This window comes from Lepeophtheirus salmonis, unplaced genomic scaffold (genome assembly GCF_016086655.4).
Source record: "Lepeophtheirus salmonis unplaced genomic scaffold, UVic_Lsal_1.4 unplaced_contig_536_pilon, whole genome shotgun sequence".
In the NCBI taxonomy this organism is placed as follows: Eukaryota; Metazoa; Arthropoda; class Copepoda; order Siphonostomatoida; family Caligidae; genus Lepeophtheirus; species Lepeophtheirus salmonis.
In genome coordinates, this window is record NW_027294799.1 from 1 (window position 1) to 6,819 (window position 6,819).

The 6,819-nt window shown below is 32.2% G+C and overlaps 1 long non-coding RNA gene across 1 annotated transcript; it reads left to right on the forward strand.

Annotated features, from left to right (window-relative positions):
* The first annotated feature begins 2,497 nt into the window (after positions 1-2,497).
* LOC139907530 (uncharacterized) lies at positions 2,498-3,103 on the forward strand. The gene is made up of 2 exons (XR_011784210.1): positions 2,498-2,818; positions 2,905-3,103. It is a non-coding gene; the product is annotated as an uncharacterized lncRNA (long non-coding RNA).
* The last annotated feature ends 3,716 nt before the right edge of the window (positions 3,104-6,819 follow it).

A 6,819-nucleotide genomic window follows, 5' to 3' on the forward strand; every position in this document is an offset into this window, starting at 1 on the left:
AATGTCTACTCATACAGATACTAACAACAATAATAGTCGATATATTAAGTCAATATAGATTCCACTGATACTACTGTACCGCCTAAAAAATGAGCACCTCTCATAGTATGTAGAACTTGTCTCAAAACTCTGATGTCATGGTTTCAAGGAAAAATGCTATGCTCAAATTTGATGTGGCAATGATTTGAAGAGAACTAACAAACCACTTAGATGATTGCTATTTCTACCTTGTAAATGTTAAAGGATTCAATAAAAGAATAAGCAGTACATGACATACCCTGTTATCATCTATGCAATACGGCCAGTTTCTCATTGGGACGAACACCAGTACCTGTTTTCACCAAGTTTGCATATATACATGAGGAAGCACATATTTCATTTGATGATGATGAAGTACAAGATACAATGCACATAACACACCATTGTGTTCATTGTTTGGTCAACCTTTTTTGTATAGTCAATATGAATTGAAAGACCTGATTCGAGATTTGAATTTACCTAAAAAATATGCTGAGTTGTTGCCTTCCAGAATGCTAGAGCGAAACATGCATCCTCAGGGCACAAGTGTCACATTTATTGTAACAGAGATGCAGAACTGAAGTAGTTCTTCGATTCCAACAGTCACTCTATATACTGCAGTGGCATTGAAGGGCTTCTTGTGGCTATGGGATTACCTGCGTATCATTCAAGTGAGTGGAAACTCTTTATTGATAGCTCAAAAAGAAGTGTATTGGTCACTCAGTCACCATGAAGGAGGAGTATGGAAACATCACAATAGTGCTTGAACGATTGAAATACCGCAATCACCAGTGGTTAATCTATGTAGATTTAAAAATGGTGAACTTCTTTGTGTCAAAAGGAGGTTACACAAAATACCCTTATTTCCTTTGCTAATGGTACGGAAAAGCTACATGTTTTGTACTTTCTTTAGTATTGTACGTTTCAAACAAAGTTAGATTGTTTTGTTTTGTATTGAAAAACAAAATAAAACCTTTCAATCAACTTATAGTTCAAAAACTTCATGTCATAAGCAACACTAAGTGACACATTGAAATCAGCAGCCAATATACAAATAAAACCTCTCAAAACTAAAATAACGCATTTATTTTTCTCGTAAATTATGATTTTTGGTATGTGCTGTAGTATTTTTTCATCACACCCTTATCCAAATTACTATAATCTCAAATATTTCTGAAACCTGATTACCTAGAGAAAAACTGAGATCAGTTTTGGATTTTGCTCTCAAAAATAAATGATATTCTTGCGTTAATTTCATTGGTGAAAATTTTGACCCTCTAATTGTTCCCTGTGTAATCCAGATAAGACTCATTTTTTTCTCTCTCTGACACTCATTCATTCGTGTACTCCGAAAAGTTAATTGACTGTATTACGAGCTGTGAATGCTTATGGAGTGTGAGTAATACAGGATACAAAAATCGTCAGAGAAGGGAAAACTCTTGGAACCAAGTTTCAAAAACGGAAAATAAATATATATATATATACACGGGCGCAGTTTGAGGAGGAAGAACATAACTTCTCCCCACCCTCCAGATATTTTTGTAACCCCAGAATCACCCAGAATTAGCAGATATTTGAATCAAATTATGTTTCAAAGAAAGAGAAATTATTTTTTCCTTAATTAAAATCACACAAGTGCACAGGCAATTAGGAAAATTACAAAGCTGGTAAAATTCCTCATTCATTTGTATCCATTCCAGCTGAGTCAAACGCATTCCATTAGAAATATACTGTTGATATCCCTTGAGAAGATTTGCGATGATTCTATTTGACATTTGTAATATTGAAACAAATATATTAAAAATAAGATATAATTCACCTATTTATTTTGAAAATGCATGACTCTATTTTACCGTATTTAAGGAATTATTCGAAAATCCCTTTTCAGACTTTTATTATATCATCATGTACATTGTAAATACTTGTTCAATATAATCAATACATAAATTAATCGTATAAACAACCTACTAACGCTCAAATTTTGTTAATGGAGTAAAGAAATTAGATTAGGGAGTATTATAAAAATTTATTGTATCTTATAATCCGTGCTTATGGCCAAACAATCAAGCTAAATATATATTTTAATTGAAAAAAGGTTATTATTTTAGTATCAAAGTTTTGATGATAATTCACATCATTATCTTTTTATATCCCGCAGCCTTTCCTCCAAAAAGAAACATTAAAAGACCCAAAATCATTTGGTAGTTAGCCAAATAAGTCAATCATACCACCGTTATTTATATTTGATATACTCGCACACTATCACTCTCATATTATTTTTTCACCATTTTTAAAATAAATTACAATTTTTTTAAATCTACATAGTATTTTATTTGATACTGTATTAATATATTGCATAATAATATCTTATTAAAAGAGTAGTTATTATATTATTTCTATAAAGAGATAGCCATAATTTCTTCATAGAAATAATAATAAAATAGCCAATCTATCCATAAACGACGAGGGATCAACAAGAAATTGTATTCCTGTTCTTTTGGAAACGGAACATATGACGTATAGAATAACTTATTACTTTGTGTATTTTATGAAAAAGAATAAATTGACGTATCAAGGTAGAAGAGGGAATCGACAGCTGACAACAAAACACAAAGTGTATTTGAGGAAAAATAAAAGTGACAGACAGCTGATAAATACAAACACAAAAAGGATCAAAACATTCAAATATTATATAGTAAATAGCCGTTTCCTCTTACTTAATAATGTGATTTTAGGGGCCTAATGGATAATGAGGGTACTCAACATAGTTCAAATTTCCGTCTTTTCTCTTATCAAACTGGTAAGTATAAATATGAAATCTGGAAAATGCGAAATAGTTCATTATTATTGTTATAATAATTTATCAATCTCAATTTTTACTCTTAGGAAGGAGTATGATCTCTTAAAGGAATCTCCACGATTTGTGTTTAAATTCGCCTTGAATCTTATGAAGCCTATAACAACATTATGAAGAACATTTTCATAATTAATTTTTTCTTATAAATTCCTAATATTCTCGTTTGTTCTCGCAAATACTTATCTTAATAAAAATGTTTTAGAATATCTAAGACAAATAAACATGTAATCAATGCAGTATCATTTATTCTATAAAATATTAAATAATAATAAAATTAAGTCTTTCAACCTATTATTGATATTTTTCAAATTATTGATTCTTAAACTGAATAAAATATGGCAACTATCAAATATAACTGCTATCTTGATTTCAGGATGTCTCTTTTTGCTCTATTTTCTCACCGCCCCAAGTATTCCATAGAACTAAGTAGCGCATATGCATTAATACTGACTATATTTACAGTTGGCCTTTTTTCAATCATGTCATTAGAATTCATTTTTTTAGTACTGTCTTCTTCATAAGTTCTTCGCTTTAAGATTCGTCGATGGGACTCCACTTTTTTTTAGTAGTGCATTGGAAAGTCGAAAAGGGGGGGGGGGACTGCTCCATCAACAACTAACAAGAGTGCACTTAACTTTGTGCTTGATGATCTCAGAGTCCTTGAAGTGCTTTAAATATATCCTTGACCATTTGGGTTGTTTCACATCTTGGCAACGACAGATTAATATCCATTTCTTTAGCCGTGCTTGATTTTTAGGACATCTGAATATTGATGGTTATAATATATATGAAACATCAAATTAAGTAACAACAACAAAGATAACAAAACATTTGATTGTTTTATAAAGTTATGAAAATACTTATGGAAAAAATCTTATTTTCACATTTCTTCCACAATTTAATAACAAGATCGTGCACTAGGGATCTAGAAAAAGCCGGTGTTCTTGAAGTACAATTAAATGCAATGCAAGCAGGCATTGAAATAAAAGAATAAGAACGCATCAATTCCAATAATATCCACTACGATAAACTTACCTAAAACCAAACTCCTTTTGCAACAATTAGAAGGTTATTCTATTACTAATTATTATTTTATTAAGATTTTAAGAAATATTATTGATGACTGAAAGGCTAATGTTGACATAATAACTAAATGATTTGATCCTTATGTTTCTTTATTGTTCATCAGCTGAACACTTCAATTAATTGTCCTCGTCATTCTAATAAGTAAGCACTCTATATTTTATATCTCTATGGTATTTTCTGTTAGCGAGATAACACCGTGTTATAGAAAGCCTAATTACTTTCCGATTCGAACTTGAAAGTTTCATTACTCAACAACTGCTCCAAACAACCATAGCAATCATTTATTACTTTGGTCATTTATTACTAACTGTACTTCTCAATAATAATGATAGAAAAGGATGGGGAGAAAGGGTACGGGGCAGTGTTAACTTTGTCAAGCCTGACGGGACGAAATAATTTCGTTAACAAAAATTTTTTTTTATGACGAAGACGAAAATCTGACATAAATCATAACGATAATCATGACGAAGATTATATTATGACACTGACGAAAATCTGACAAAACTAATTACTTGCAATTACGAACCCAAAAAATATCAATGTAATTACTGATGCTGATGGTTCGTGCAACATGCCCCCATGGTCTTAGAACAAACTCATAACACAAAACTTTTCTTAAAGTGTATTAAATTTAATGAAGCGTTTTGGGAATGTGTATGTATGTTTTACCTGCAATGTGCAAAATTCCCATCAAAGCGGTCATTTTTTTAAATGCAAAATTAAACAATTCAATAATAAACAATTTGATCGTTAAGGATTTGATTTTGATCCAATTCGAGTATTATCAATTTGATACTCTTGTATATTTTGATTGAAATAAATATAGTTTTCACATAATCAAACTATTATATGATAAGAAATCGTTACGAGGGACTCAACGCTATTTTGCAAAATATAACTAGGCTAACATGTTGTGCAGGTGGACAGCTGGTCCCTATTAGGGATCAAAACCTATCTCCATCACTATCCTTAGGTTAAAGAACCCCTTCTAATATATTATAAAACAACCCGTTTGTACAAGTGAACCACTGGTCCAAAAAATGGATCATTACCCACCACTTCCCTGAGCATCAAGGACCTTTTTGATATCCTATAATACAACCCAGCTCATGGGATGTGCAAGTGAACGGTGGTCAAAAAGGCCGTTGGGTCATAATTCGCAGAACTTTTGAACTTTTTGGTATTATACTTAGTGGTCTATGTAAAGGTATGTGTAACTTTGGTGGTGGTTTATGACCGGCATGCAGCTCTTCTGCAGCCAAAGGTTCATGTGTTTTTTTAAAACTAACATGTAAGGCAAAAAGGTGAGCAATTCGATTGGACTTGATAAAATTTGGGCATATCAGGATGACTACAGCTACAAGTAAAACAAAAATCTAATAAAAATTTTAATTAGAATTGTTGATCCTATTTGATAATATTCGAACGACCCAGTTTTATATTTCATATAAATATTATTAGTTTGTCCTAAATAGACATATACAAAAAAACTTATTTAAATATACTTTTCAACATCAAATATGATAATTTCAAAAAATTGTTACTACTTAATATATTCTAAACATAAACTCATTTACCTAATAAACTACTTTTGCTGCATGTTGTGCTATTATGGCATTTGCTATTACAAAACTAATTTGTTTTGAGTCTGTGCAATTGCACTACTTACAGCCTTGTTCATTTCCATCCGACATAATTAATGAAGTCAGTCACAATGTAACTTCCTTCTCTCTGGGAACTTCATCAACACTGAAAAATGACTCCTTGCAGAGCTCAAACTGCTTTCTTACATGCAGCCGTTTTAAAACACCATTTTTTGTTCCTAATAAATAATATCTATTCTTTGCTACATGGATCACAACTGCAAAGACGTAGTGGGGATCTACTTTTTCACGGTCGATACTTGGAACTTGCCATACTTAACCAACCAATGTCCATAAGCCAACTTAATTGTCTTTTGTCACGTTGCCACATCAAAAGAATGTCTTGAATGTCTCCATTTGGTCTCTCATTTGATTTCTGGGATTGTGAGTGATGGGGATTTCCATGCTCAAGTTCACTTGCACAACCCGTAGTCCTAGGGTTATAATAGACTATCAGAAAGGATTATAAATGCTCAATGATGCGGTGGCGGTAGCTAATGACACACCTTTTTGACCAGCGGTTCACTTGTACAACCCATGGGCTGAGGTGTATTATAGGATATTGAAAGAGTTCCTTGATGCTCAGAGAAGCGGTGGTAGTGGGTAATGATGCAACTTTTGGAACACTGGTTCACTTGTACAATCCGGTGGGTATTATAATATATTAGAAGGGGTCCTTGATACTCAGGATAGAAATGGCAATAGATTTTTATCCCCCTTTGGACAAGCGGTTCACTAGCGTAACCTGTGGGCCGGCGTGTATTATAATATATTCGAAAGGGGGCCTTGATACTCAGGATAGTAGTGGCGATAGGTTTTGATCCACGTTAGGGACCAGCTTTGCATCTGCACAACCTGTTGGTCGAGGGATAGTTTTAAATTAAAATTGAGTCTCTTGTGATAATTTCTTATCATACTATAATTTGATTGTCTGAATACAGTATAAATTTCAATGAAAATGCACTAGATCAGAGATGTCTAACATTTTAATATAATGGGCGGCATTGCCACCAAAAATATTTTAATAGGCCTCAGAACCTATTAGGTTAACTTTCTTGAAAAATGTCAACAAAATCTATTAAAAAGTTTTATTTCAATTTGAGACCAAATGTAAAAAAAAGCCAAATCTAATTCTTAAAGGCCAAACTGCTTAAAAAAAGCTAATATGACAACCCTGTTAGAATTCCAATTTTTGCAAAATGCACGATTTTCCAA